Source organism: Bison bison, unplaced genomic scaffold (assembly GCF_000754665.1).
Source record: "Bison bison bison isolate TAMUID 2011002044 unplaced genomic scaffold, Bison_UMD1.0 scf7180017864359, whole genome shotgun sequence".
Lineage (NCBI taxonomy): Eukaryota > Metazoa > Chordata > Mammalia > Artiodactyla > Bovidae > Bison > Bison bison.
The window spans coordinates 1510819-1523813 of NW_011494931.1; the positions used below are offsets into that span (position 1 = coordinate 1510819).

At 41.1% G+C, this 12995-nt stretch overlaps 1 pseudogene; it reads left to right on the forward strand.

The window, feature by feature from the left end:
• LOC104999644 overlaps positions 1 to 12995 on the forward strand; it is a 57687-nt pseudogene that overhangs the window by 5873 nt on the left and 38819 nt on the right.

The window sequence follows — 12995 nt, forward strand, 5'->3', positions numbered from 1 at the left end:
CAGGATGTCTGGCTCTAAGTGAGTGATCACACCATTGTGATTATCTGGGTATGAAGATCTTTTTTGAATAGTTCTTCTGTGTATTCTTGCCACCTCTTCTTAATATGTTCTGCTTCTGTTAGGTCCATACCATTTCTGTCCTTCCCATCTTTGCATGAAATATTCCCTTGTTATCTCTATTTTCTTGAAAAGATCTCATCTTTCCCATTCTATTGTTTTCCTCTATTTCTTTGCTTTGATCACTGAGGAAGGCTTTCTTATCTCTCCTTGCTATTCTTTTGAACTCTGCATTCAAATGGGTATATCTTTCCTTTTCTCCTTTGCCTTTCACTTCTATTCTATTCACACCTATTTGTAAGGCCTCCTCAGACAACCATTTGGGATTTTTCCATTTATTTTCCATGGGGATGGCCTTGATCCCTGACTCCTGTACAGTGTGACAAACCTCCGTCCATAGTTCTTCAGGCACTCTGTGTATCAGATCTAATCCCTTGAATCTATTTGTCATTTCCACTGTATAATCATAAGGGATTTGATTTAGGTCATACCTGAATGGTCTAGTGGTTTTCCCTACTTTCTTCAATTTAAGTCTGAATTTGACAATAAGGAGTTCATGATCTGAGCCACAGTTGTCTTCTGATCTTGTTTTTGCTGACTGTATAGAACTTCTCCATCTTTGGCTGCAAAGAATATAATCAATCTGATTTCAGTATTGACCATCTTGTGATGTCCATGTGTAGAGTCTTCTCTTGTGTTGTTGGAAGAGAGTGATTGCTATGACCAGTGCGTTCTCTTGGCAGAATAGCTTTTGCCCTGCTTCGTTCTGTACTCCAAGGCCAAATTTGCCTGTTACTCCAAGTATTTCTTGACTTCCTACTTTTGCTTTCCAGTCCCCTATAATGAACAGGACATCTTTGGGGGGTGTTACTTCTAGAAGGTTTTGTAGGTCTTCATAGAAACGTTCAACTTCAGCTTCTTCAACATTACTGGTCTGGGCATAGACTTGAATTACTGTGATATTGAATGGTTTGCCTTAGAAACGAACAGAGATCATTCTGTCGTTTTTGAGACTGCATCCAAGTACTGCATTTCAGACTCTTTTGTTGACTATGATGGCCACTCCATTTCTTCTAAGGGATTCTTGCCCACAGTAGTAAATATAATGGTCATCTGAGTTAAATTCACCCATTCCAGTCCATTTTAGTTCTCTGATTCCTAAAATGTCAATGCTCACTCTTTCCATCTTCTGTTTCAACACTTCTAATTTGCCTTTATTCATGGACCTAACATTCCAAGTTCCTATGCAACATTGTTCTTTACAGCATTGGATTTTAAACTATTTCATTCATGTCTTATAATTTTCTGTGTACAGTTCTTTTGTCTCCTTAGGTAAGTCTATTCCTAGATATTTAATTCTTTTTGTTGCAATGGTGAATGGGATTGATTCCTTAATTGATCTTTCTGAATTTTCATTGTTAGTATATAGAAATGCAATATATTGCATTGTGTATTTATTTTGTATCCTGCAATTTTTCTAAATTCACTGATTAGCTCTAGTAATTTTCTAATGCTACCTTTAGGGTTTTCTATGTACAGTTTCATGTCATCTGCAAACAGTGAGAGCTTTACTTCTTTTCTGATCTGGATCCCTTTTACTTCTTTTTCTTCTCTGATTGCTATAACCAGGACTTCCAGAACTTTGTTGAATAATAGTGGTGAAAGTGGATACCCTTGTCTTTTTCCTGATCTTAGGGAGAATGCTTTCAGTTTTTCACCATTGAGAAAAATGTTTGCTGTTGGCTTATCATATATGGCCTTTACCATGTTAAGGTAAAAGTGCATGATCAAGGTGCATGAGATTTTTGATGTGTTGCTGAATTCTGTTTGCTAAAATTTTATTGAAGATTTTTGCATCTATGTTCATCAGTGATATTGGCCTGTAGTTTCCCTTTTTTTGTGTTGTTTTTGGTTTTGGTATCAAGGTGATGGTGTCCTTGTAGAATGAGTTGGAAAGTGTTCCTTCCTCTGCAATTCTGCAGTTTTTTCGAAAGAGTTTTAGAAGGATAGGCACTAGCTCCTCTCTAAATGTTTGATAGAATTCTCCTGTGAAGCCATCTGGTCCTGGGCTTTTGATTTAGGGGGAGATTTTTATCACAGCTTCAATTTCAGTGCTTGTAATTGGGTTATTCATAATTTCTGTTTCTTCCTGGTTCAGTCTTGAAAGATTGAACTTTTCTATGAATCTGTCCATTTCTTCCAGGTTATCCATTTTATTGCCATATAGTTGTTCATAATAGTCTCTTATAATCCTTTGTATTTCTGCATTTCTGCATATAGTTGTTCATAATAGTCTCATAATCCTTTGTATTTCTGCATTGTCTGTTGTAACCTCTCCTTTTTCATTTCTAATTTTGTTGATTTGATTCTTCTCTTTTTTCTTGATGAGTCTGGCTAAAGGATTGTCAATGTTGTTCATCTTCCAAACAACCAGCTTTTGGTTTTATTAATCTTTACTTCTGTTTCTTTCATTTCTTCTTCAATTATTTATGCTCTGATCTATATGATTTCTTTCCTTATACTAATTTTGGGGATTTTTGTTCTTCTTTTTCCAGTTGTTTTAGGTGTAAAGTTAGGTTGTCTATTTGATGTTTTTCTTGTTTCTTGAGGTAGGATTGTATTGCTATAAACTTCCCTCTTAGGACTGCTTTTGTTGCATCACATAGGTTTTGAGTTATGTTTTCATTGTCATTTGTTCCTAGAACTTTTTTGATTTCCCTTTTGATCTTTTCAGTAACCTATTGGTTATTTAGAAACGTGCTGTTTAATCTCCATGTGTTTGTTGTTTCTTACAGTTTTTATCTTGTAATTGATATCTAGTCTCATAGTGCTATGGTTGGAGAAGATGCTTGATATGATTTTAATTTTCTTACATTTACTGAGGTTTGATTTGTGACCCAAGATGTGGTCCATCCTGGAGAATGTTCCATGTGCACTTGAGAAGAAGATGTATTTTTCTGCATTTGGATGGAATGTCCTGAAGATATCAATGAGATCCATCTCATCTAATGCATCATTTAAGACTTGTGTTTCCTTATTAATTTTATGTTTTGATGATTTGCCCATTGGTATGAGTGGGGTGTTAAAGTCTCCTACTATTATTGTGTTACTGTCAATTTCTCCTTTTATGTCTGTTAGTGTTTCTCTTATGTATTGAGGTGCTCCTATGTTGGGTACATATATATTTATGATTATTATGTCTTCTTCTTGTATTGATCCCTTGATCATTATGTAGTGTCCTTCCTTATCTCTTGTAATCTTCTTTATTTTAAGGTCTAATTTGTCTGATATGAGGATTGCTACTCCAGCTTTCTTTTGCTTCCCATTGGCATGGAATATATTTTTCCATCCTTTTTCAGTCTAGATGTGTTTTGAGCTCTGAAGTGGGGTTCTTGTAGACAGCATATGTATTAATCTTGTTTTTGTATCCATTCAGCCAGTCTGTGACTTTTGATTGGAGCATTTAATCCATTTAAATTTAAAGTATTTATTGATATGTATGTTCCTATTGCCATTTTCTTAATTTTTGGTGTTGCATTTGGAGATCTTTTTCTTCTCTTGTATTTCATGACTATATAAGCCCACTTAATATTTGTTGTAAAGCTGGTTTGGTGGTACTGAATTCTCTTAACTTTTGCTTGTCTGAAAAGCTTTTGATTTCTCCATCAATTTTGAATGAGATCCTTGCTGGGTACAGTAATCTTGGTTGTAGATTTTTCCCTTTCAGTACTTTAAATATATCCTGCCATTCCCTTCTGGCCTCTCTGCTCCCCTCTGGCCAGCAGAGTTTCTGCTGAAAGATCAGCTGTTAAGCATATGGGGTTTCCCTTGTATGTTACTTGTTTCTTTCCCCTTGCTGCTTTTGATATTCTTTCTTTGTGTTTAGTCTGTTAGTTTGATTGGTATGTGTCTTGGCATGTTTCTCCCTGGGTTTTTCCTGTTTGGGACTCTTTGTGCCTCTTGAATTTGATTAGCTATTTCCTTTTCCATGTTGGGGAAATTTTCAACTATAATCTCTTTAAAAATTTTTCTCATACCCTTTCTTTTTCTCTTCTTCTTCTGAGACCCCTATACTTCAAATGTTGGTGTGTTTGATAATGTCCCAAGGTTTCTGAGACTATCCTCAGTTCTTTTCATTCTTTTTACTTTATTCTGCTCTTCAGAAGTTGTTTCCACCATTTTATATTCCAGTTCACGGATTCGTTCTTCTGCTTCAGATATTCTGCTATTGATTCCTTCTAGAATATTTTTAATTTCAATAATTGTGTTGCTTGTCTCTGTATGTTTATTCTTTAATTGCTAGGTCTTTGTTAATTGATTCTTGTATTTTCTCCATTTTGTTTTCAAGGTTTTTTATCATCTTTACTATCATTATTCTGAATTCTTTTTCAGGTAGTTTGCCTATTTCCTCTTCATTTATTTGGACTTCTGTGTTTCTAGTTTGTTCCTTCATTTGTGTAGCATTTCTCTGCCTTTTCATTACTTTTTTTTAACTTATTGTGTTTGAGGTCTCCTTTTCCCAGGCTTCAATATTGATTTTTTTCTTCCTTTTGGTTTCTGCCCTCCTAAGGTTGGTCCAGTGGCTTGTATAAGTTTATTTTAGGGTGAAATTTGTGCTGAGTTCTTTGTTTGTTTTTCCCCTGTTGGGCAAGGCTGAGTGAGGTGGTAATCCTGTCTGCTGAAGATTGGGTTTGTATTTTTGATTGTTATTTAGATGAGGCATCCTGCACAGGATGCTACTGGTAGTTGGGTGATGCTGGGTCTTGTATTCAAGTGATTTCCTTCCTGTGAGTTCTCATTATTTGATACTCTCTAGGTCCAGTACTCTTGCCTGGCAAATCCCATGGACAGAGAAGCCTGGTGGGCTGCAGTCCATGGGGTCGCTGGGAGTCGGACACTACTGAGCGACTTCACTTTCACTTTTCACTTTCATGCATTGGAGGAGGAAATGGCAGCCCACTCCAGTGTTCTTGCCTGGAGAATCCCAGGGACGGGGGAGCCTGGTGGGCTGTCTCTGGGGTTGCACAGAGTCGGACACAACTGAAGCGTCTTAGCAGCAGCAGCAGGTAGTTCTCTAGTAGTCTAGGGTCTTGGAGTCAGTGATCCCACTCCAAAGGCTAAGGGCTTGATCTCTGGTCAGGAATGAAGATTCCACAGGTGGTTTGTTATGGCATTAAGTGAGATTATAAAAAGTATCCAAAAATGAGAAACCAAAAATGAACCCCAGACAAATAGCAGTTAAAAAATCAGGCTAGTAATAATTAAAATAATGGAATGTGCACATATTACACATACACCCATGAGCAAAGTCAAAGCAGTCCAACAAAAATAAAGTACAGTAGACTCACCTGGCAAACAAAGGAAATCAAAATTATATGTACCACTTAAGTACAAAACTAATTAAAGCACAAACTAGAAAGCAAAACTAAAGCAAGGTACCAAGTGGTGAATAAAGCAATGAAAACAAAACTATCAAATATGTTGATAGGAAAGGAAAGAAAGAATAGATATACAAAGTTAAATAGAGGTAGATGAAGAAGATTTGTATACATTAAAAATTAACTGCAATGGGAGAAGAACAATAGGAAAGGCAAACAAAGGAGTAAATGTAGAAAAAATATAGTAGGTTTAAAAAATTAAAATTAAAAAAAGAGAAAAAAAGAAACCTCCACAGAACTGAAAAGCCCAGTGTAGTGACAGAGGTTTATAACAACAATAAAAAATGTGACTGAGAAAAAAAGAAAAAAAAAATCTCAAAAGCTTAATTAGATTTCATAGTGCCAATAAAATTGACAACTACAACAGAGGGGGGAGGGGAAAGGAAAAAAGAAGAAAAAAAATCCAAAAGGATCTATAGAACAATCAAAACATAAGAATAAGAAATGATTTTCTTGAATCACTGCTGTCAGACCCCTTTCCCTCACTGAGTGTCACAGTCCTCCTCAACTCCCTAGGATGCCCTCCAACACCGTGCTGATCTCTGGACCTACTGTGGGGCAGCTCAGATTCTAATCTGGTCCTACTCCTGTGTGTTCTTGCCTCCAATGCTCACAGCTATCAGAACTAGTGTGTTTTCTTTTGTGGGAGCTTTCAATGTCCTTTTATATATTCCATAGACACAGAGTCTGCCTAGTTGACTGTGTGGATTTAACCTGCACCTCCTACAACTGGTGGGAAGTTTGGGTCTTCTTCCTTAGCCACGCTGCCCCTGGGATTCAATTGTGGTTTTATTTCCACCTCTTCATGTGGGCTGTCCACTGGGGTTTGCTCCTGAGGCTTCCCTGGAGGACTTTGGTTTGCCCCTGTGAGGGCCAGGTGTGGAGGTGGTGCAGTTGCTTGGGTCACAGGGATTCTGGCAGCACCAGGTACTCAGGGGAGTTGGCAGTTAGGACAGCAGAAAATATAGTGCTCTAGAAGGGTATGGCAACCAGTATTGACCAATATGCTCCAGTATTCTTGCCTGGAGAACTCCCCTCCCTGACAGAGAAGCCTGGCAGGCCACAGTCTTCAGGGTACAAAGAGTTGGACACGACTGAAGCGATCCTGTGTGCAAAGATAGATGCAAGATATTTTTTGCTTGTGGCAGCTCTGCCCCAGCGAGAGTTGAGAGTGAAGGTGGCACTGCTGCTTGGCTTGTGGGGACCCTGGTGGTGCTAAGTGTGCAGGGACACAGGACTGCCTCTGCCGCAGGAGTTATGGCCCTATCAGAGTCTTTTTTTGAGCCTCTTGTAGCTAGCGATCAGAAGGCCTCTTTGGCCAGTCTTTCTCCATAGCTCCACCCATTCAGGCACTTAGAGGGCTCCATTGCCTGGGACCCTTCTCTGTTGTTTGGCATGTCAGGCACAGAGAGAAGCCCCCCTAGCTTGGGGTCCTACTCTGTAGATTGGTGTTTCAGGCACTTAAAGGGGCACCCTGGGTGGGGTCCTACTCTGTAGTTCAGTAAGTCGGGCATTTGATGGTCCAGCCTCTCTATTGTTCAGCTGCCAATGCTGGCATGGGGTGAGAGAGAGGTTATGGTGATGGCTCCACCCCCTACGCATGACTCAGCAGTATTGCCTTGCTTCCATGGCTGCCCAGCTTTCCTCTATAGGCGTTTCCCACCACAATCTCCTCCCTCACTTCCCCTCAATCCGTCTCTCCACTGTCAACAGCAGCCCTCACCCTGGGGTTGCTCCACAAGCCCTACACTACAGCTCCCAATCGCTGCACCTTCCAGGCGACCTGCGGCCCTGTCCGGGGTATGTATGGCTGCAGCAAGGGCTGTCTGATTCTCATTCCATTTAGGCTGCCACAGATTAGCTGTTTCACTCTCAGCCTTAAATGTTTCTCCTCTGACTCAGACAATTGCCCCAATGTGGGGATCAGACCCCCTGCTTCAGTTCCCCCACCCACCGAGGGCAGGTCCATTCCTACTAATGCTCCTGTTTTTCCCCCTCTAAGTTTCTACATCCTATCGAGTTTTGCATGGTTCTATATATTCTTCTTCACTGGTCAGGTACTCCTGTCTGCTCTCAGCTGGTATTCTGCATGCACTTCTGTGTCTGAAGGTGTGTTCCTGATGTATCCATGGAGAGAGATGTACTCCATGTCCATCTACTCCTCTGCCATCTTGTTCTCCCCCAACCTTTCTTTTATAGAGTAAGCCCTTTCTGTGCTCCTTCATTGTTCCCATCTCCTACTATTCCCCCACAAAATGAAATGTTATTATGACCAAGATTCAGCAAACAAAACTAACACAACTCAAATCCTTAAAACCTAAGAATACATCTCAGTAGAAATTCAAACCCACTACTGTACCCAGCAGCTTTTGATTCCCAAAAAAGATAAAAACCTGTGCCTTAATATCTAATTCTTCTCCACTCCCCTCAATCACACTGGATCCTTTTATCATTATTATAATGTTTCTTTGCATAAATGGCTGAAAGCATTCTATGCTCTTGAGAGCTCGTCTGAATCACACCCACAGATCATATTGGGTGAACTTGCAATTATTTCCTGCAAAAGCTCCATGAATGTGCCGAAACCAAGCATGAACACTGCCAGCCCAAGTGTATTTTTATTTTTCCCCAAGACTTTACAGCATCTAATTTCTGAAAACAGGGGGTGTAAATAGTAGTTTCTAACACAAAACTGCGGATGCTCAATTTGCAGAGGAAAAAGTTTCCAGTTCCTACATTCATGATTTCAATGTTTAAATTGGGCTTCCCTCATAGCTCATTTAGTAAAGAATCTGCCTGCAATGCAGGAGACCCCAGTTCAATTCTTGGGTTGGGAAGATCCGTGGGAGAAGGGATAGGCTACCTACTCCAGTATTCTTGGGCTTCCCTTGTGGCTTAGCTGGAAAAGAATCTGCCTGCAATGCAGGAGACCTGGTTTTGATTCCTGGGTTGGGAAGATCCCCTGGAGAAGGGAAAGGCTACCCACTCCAGTGTTCTGGCCTGGAGATTTCCATGGATTTTATAGTCATGGGGTCACAAAGAGTCAAACACGACTGAACGACTTTCACTTTCACCTTTTCACCTTCGGTAAAACCATAAATAGTATTTGATCAGCTGCCACATCTCTTTCATTTCCAGCAAAGGTTATGACAGAAAACTCCCACAGTTTAAGGACGACAGGGGCTCCTACTTTCTTCTAACTTTCACATAACTGGGAAAACATTTATGAAACCCTTACTGATATATGGTTTATGTTCCCTGACAGCTACTTTGTATGCCAGGGAGCATGAAGGTGCAATGGGAGGGGAGAGTCAACATCACATCAGGAAGGAGCAGAATGTGACATGGAGGAAGGCCCATCCACACAGGAAGAGAAAACGGAAAGCCTCCCACTTCCAGATCCCAGTGCAGTACAAGGAGGAGAGCCCAAATGCCCGTGACTACCCTGTTCCCTCTGAAGTGGGACCCGAGGAGTAGGAGCCATAATAGAAACATCTAGACAAACAGACACAGAGAAGCATGAGAGCTTTTGGTAGGATCTGTGATTTGGTGTGCTTTCCTGAGCAGAACTCGGGAAGCCTATGAGGCTACAGGGAGGGTTTCATCCTAAGTAGCATGGGAATGAAGTTCAGGCCTGGTAGAGGGAGGAGCCTAGACAGAGGAGCCCTGGCAGTGCTCCTGGCTTCCTGAGGCTTAAGCAAGGTGTGCAACAAGCAAGGACTGACTGTACAGCACAGGGAACTGTACTAAGCATCTTGGAACAACATCTAATGAAAAAGAAACTGAAAAAGAATATGTGTGTGTGTGTGTGGCGGTTGTTGGGGTGGGGAGGGTGGTTATTCCCAGATGATTCAGTAGTAAAGAACCTTCCTGCCAATGCAGATTCAATACCTGGATCAGGAAGATCCCCTGGAGGATGAAGGATGAAATGGCAACCCAGTCCAATATTCTTAAATGGAAAATTCCATGGACAGAGAGTCAGACACTGAGCAACTGAGTACATACATATATATGGAACTGAATCACTTTGCTGTACACCTGATACTAACACAACATTGTAAATAAACTAACTTAAATAAATTTGTTTTAAAGGCATCCAAGAGATCTTGGACCTCCCACCTGCTCTGGAACAGGGGTTCAGGGACCAGAAGGGATTTGTGAAGGACTGTAATTAGGACAAAACAGTTGCAGCAGAAAGAACTTCATGATCAGAGGCAAAAGTAAGAACTCAGTATTGGAGATCTGACATCCAAATGACCAGAGGGGCCCATATCCAACAGTGGGAACAGAGGGAGCAGCCACAGCATAGAGAAGATTAGTGAGGAGCCAAAGAATACTGCATGGCTCTGAAATTCCCACCTCTCCCCTGCTGACAGGAGGTCACACGTGCCTCACCCTTTGATCTATCTAAGTATCATCTTAGAATAGGAGGGGCAGGAGGGACGGGCCTCTAAAAGACTGAATAGTTACCCAAAGGAGACTTGGTCATCCAAGGGAGACTATTTAAACCCAAAGGTTCAGATAATAGCCTATATCTTTGTGACTGTGTGGATCACAAAAAAACTGGAAAATTCTTCAAGAGATGGGAATACCAGACCACCTTACCTGCCTCCTGAGAAACCTGTATGCAGGTCAAGAAGCAACAGTTAGAACTATACATGGAACAATGGACTGGCTCCAAATTGGGAAAGGAGTACATCAAGGCTGTATATTGTTCACCCTGCTTATTAAACTTGTATGCAGAGTACAACATGAGAAATGCTGGGCTGGATGAGGCACAAGCTGGAATCAAGATTACCAGGAGAAATACAGTAACCTCAGATATGCAGATGACACCACCCTTATGGCAGAAAATGAAGAGGAACTAAAGAGCCTCTTGATGAAGGTGAAAGAGGAGAGTGAAAAAGCTGGCTAAAAAAAAAAAAAAAAAAATTTTTTTTTTCGGAAAACTAAGATCATGGAATCCAGTCCCATCACTTCATGGCAAATAAATGGAGAAATATTGGAAACAGTGAGACTTTATTTTCTTGAGCTCCAAAATCACTGCAGATTGTGACCGTAGCCATGAAATTAAAAGGCACTTGCTCCTTGAAAGAAGAGCTCTGGCTTATTAAAAAGCAGACGTTACTTTGCCAACAAAAGGTCTGTATAGTTAAAGCTATGGTTTTTCCAGTAGTCATGTACAGATGTGAGAGTTGGACCATAAAGAAGGCTGAGCATCGAAGAATTGATGATTTTGAACTGTGGTGTTGGAGAAGACTCTTGAGAGTTCCTTGGACTGCAAGGAGATCCAACCAGTCCATCCTAAAGGAAATCAGTCCCGAATATTCATTGGAAGGACTGATGCTGAAGCTGAAACTCCAATACTTTGGCCACCTGATGTGAAGAACTGACTCATTGGAAAAGACTCTTATTCTGGGAAAGATTGAAGGTGGGAGGAGAAGGGGTCAACAGAGGAAGAGATGATTGGATGGCATCACTGACTCAATGGACATGAATTTGAGCAAACTCTGGGAGATGGTGAAGAACAGGGAAACCTGGCATACAGTCCATAGGGTTGCAAAGAGTTGGATACAACTGAGCAACTGAACAACAGGGATAGCATAAACTGACAAAGTTAATTTCCACATCTCCCACTACCTACCCCCACCCAGCTGAGTATGGTCTGGTAAGGAAGATCACATCAGATTTAGGAAACAAAGAAATCCCATTTGTTTGCACATCTGTGTGAGTCATGTGAATTTAACATTCTGCTTACTATCCACAGTCCTAAGCTCTCCCTTGCTACCATCCAATTTTAAAATACTCAATTTATTTCAAATGTTGTGTGTGTGTATGTTTTCAGTCCCAATAAGATTTCCTTTTTCTTCTAGGTCTTATCTCATCAAGATATACCTGAGAAAATATTGAAACTTGGTAAAAGATGCCCCCCAAAAAAATCCCAACACTGCTCTGACAAAACCAATGGGGGGACATCCCCAGATTGCCAGCCACTGGGATCCGAGGGCTATGATGACTTAATGAAATCAGGAAGGAAGAAGGGTGTGTGTTCGTGTTGCCAGACCAACAAGCTCTGCCATTCATCCACTGAAACATTCAAAACCAGACTGGGAGGTTCCAGGGGCATCTAAATGTAAGGAAGACCTTTAAATTTCCCCAAATGAAATACACATCCCCTCCAAATCTTCAAAGCCTTAAAAGTGTCTACAAACTGACCCAGTGGTAGGAGATAATAGTGAACCACCCCTACACACAGAGCAATCTTGTGTTAGCTTCCCACCACCACCATAGCATGCCATCGCCATGGTAACAAGGCAAACCTGTCCCCTCTCTCATCCCAGGGGCAGTCTCCTTGAGTCTCTATGTTACCCATTTGTAAGTTATTTTCCTCCATTCAAGTTCACCCTTGATGTTCCATCATCTTCAAATCCTTTTGGAAAGAGAAAGTGAGTGAGTAAATTCATTTTATTCTTATAAAAATGAATACCATTCCAAGATTAACCTGGGACAGGAATAAAAAGGATGGAGTATATGCCTTTCTCAAGGCAAGCCAAAGCCCTGCAGGACAGGATTCCAGGGTTTGACTGCTGTTCCTTCTATTGCTGTCGACAAGGTCCCTTCCCGCTGACAATTTCCTTTGCTTTCATCTGTCCAGGGCCTACCATGGTTTGAGTTGTTCAAGCCTGAGACCCCATTCTGTATAGTGATGTCAGAGACCTTTGCCTTCTTCAAGTTAGCCTTGCTTCTACACTTTCCCTATGCACTCTTTTGTAGGCAGCGTGCTTTCAGTTATAGAAGTCACACAGTTATACTCTGGTTTGCTATTTTAAAGTGCTAGCCTAGAGGGTTAGGATGAGGGGATGGGAGGAAGGCTCAGGAGGGAAGGGATATATATATATAGTTATGACTAATTCGTGTTGTTGTACCACACATTGTAAAGCAATTATCCTCCAATTAAAAAATAAATAAAAGGGCTTCCCTGGTGGCTCAATGATAAAGAATCTACCTGCCAATGCAAGAGACACAGATTTGATCCCTGATCCAAGAAGATCCCACCTGCCTCAGTAGATTCATTCATATCAAATGCTGGTATGTGGCAGGTACTCCAATGGTGGCTATTGCTATCCCCACCCCCAACCCTCTATAAACCCCAGTCATTTCAGACTCCCCTCTCCCTGTGAACACCAAGATTTTTCACAACTGTGTGCTTAGTTGCTCAGTAATGTCCAGCTCTTTATGACCCATGGACTGTAGCAACTAAACCTGAGCACCACAACTGTAGAGCCTGTGCTCCAGAGCCAGGGAGCCACAACTACTGAGCCCATGAGCCACAGTTATTGAAGCCTGAGTCCCCTAGAGCTTGTGCTCCACAAAAAGAAAAGCCATCACAATGAGAAACCCATGTACTACAACTAGGGAGTAGCCCCCGCTTGCCAGAACTAGAGAAAAGCCTGAGCAGCAATGAAGACCCAGCACAGCCAAAAACAAATAAATAAAATT